This window comes from Pseudorca crassidens, chromosome 1, assembly GCF_039906515.1.
Source record: "Pseudorca crassidens isolate mPseCra1 chromosome 1, mPseCra1.hap1, whole genome shotgun sequence".
NCBI lineage: Eukaryota > Metazoa > Chordata > Mammalia > Artiodactyla > Delphinidae > Pseudorca > Pseudorca crassidens.
The window spans coordinates 152,723,516-152,725,211 of record NC_090296.1 but is presented as its reverse complement, the minus strand read 5'-3'; the positions used below and the strand labels follow the sequence as shown (position 1 = coordinate 152,725,211).

Genomic DNA, 1,696 nt, shown 5'->3' with positions numbered 1-1,696 from the left:
TTTCTTTTTTTTAATTGGAGTATAATGTGTTAGTTTCTGCTGTAGAATAAAGTGAATCAGCTATATGTATACATATATCCCCTCCCTCTTGAGCTTCCCTCCCACCCCAACTCCATCCCACCCCTCTAGGTCATCACAGAACACTGAGCTGATCTCCCTATGCTATACAGCAGCTTCCCACTAGCTATCTGTTTTACACATGATAGTGTACTACTGTCTCAATTGGTCCCACCCTCCCTTTCCCGCACTGTGTCCACAAGTCCATTCTCTATGTCTGCGTCTCTTTTCCTGCCCTGCAAATAGGTTCATCAGTACCATTTTTCTAGCTTTTTTTCTTTTTTTAAGTCTAACTTCCAGGTTATTGTCTTTTCAGAGAACAGTAGTTCTTCAGTCTCTAAGGAACTAACTCCTTACAGGGGCTTTGGTGGAGGTTGTGGGGCAGCTCCCGCAGGTCTAAATCTGGGTGAAGGTGTTTGGTCCTTCCAGGCTTCCCAAGAAGGAGAACTATTCCTATCTTACTGTGAATGGCACAACTCACACAGTAATGTAGTTTCACATACAGCTTGGGAAGCACACAGGCATGGAAAACACTCGCTTTGGAAATGTCCCTGATGGCTTCACCCTCTACTACGTTCCAGACGTCGAACTTCTTAACGGCCTTGTCCTTGGGCACGCATTAGGCACAGCTGGTGCACGGAATAGGCTGCTCGTGGCCACAGCCCTTTTTGGCACAACCATTGTTCCTTCTTTCCTTGGTCATCTTGGAAGTGAGGAGGCAAGAGAACCTCTTCCTTTCTTGATGTAGATCTAACGACCTTTATCATTTTCTTTCTCTCTAAAGAACTTTCTTTAAACATGTCTTGCAAGGCAGGTCTACTGACAACAAAATCCCTCAATTTTTGTCTGTCTGAGAGAGCTTTTATTTCTCCTTCACTTTTGAATGGTAATTTGAAAGGGTACATAATTCTAGGTTGGTGGGGGTTTTCTCTCAGCCCTTTAAATATTTCACTCCACTCTCTTCTCGCTTGCATGGTTTCTGAGGAGAAACCATGTAATGGTTTAAATTTAAACCATGTAATGGTTTAAATTTAAATGATGTAAATCTTTCCTTTGCTCGTCTATAGATAAGGTGTTTTTTCCCCTCTTTCTTCTTTTATCATTGATTTTCTATATTTGAAAACGATATGCCTAGGTGTAATTTTTTTGGCATTTATCCTGCTTGGTGTTCTCTGAGCTTCATGAGTCCGTAGTATTCTGTCTGACATCAATTTGGGGGAATTCTCAGTCATCATTGTTTCAAATATTTCTTCTGTTCCTTTCCCTCTTTCTTTTCCTTCTGGTAACCCCATTATGCATATGTTATGCCTTTTGTAGTTGTCTCACTGTCCTTGGACATCCTGTTCTGTTTTGGGGTGGTTTTTTTTTCAGTCTTTGGTCTCTTTGCTTTTCAGTTTTAGAGGTTTCTATTGATGTATCCTCAAGATTAGAGATTCTTTCCACAGCCAGGTCCAGTCTACCAATAAACTGATCAAAGGCATTCTTCATTTCTGTTACAGTACTTTTGATCTCTAGCATTTCTTTTTAGTTCTTTCTTAGGGCTTTTATCTCTCTGCTTACACTCCCCATCTGTTCTTTCATGCTGTCTACTTTATTCATTAGAGCACTTGGCATATTAGTGATAATTGTTTCAAACTGC

At 40.7% G+C, this 1,696-nt stretch overlaps 1 pseudogene; it reads right to left on the bottom strand.

The window, feature by feature from the left end:
• Positions 1-410: 410 nt before the first annotated feature.
• Positions 411-760, bottom strand: LOC137203393 (small ribosomal subunit protein eS26 pseudogene; annotated as a pseudogene).
• Between the last annotated feature and the right edge of the window lie 936 nt (positions 761-1,696).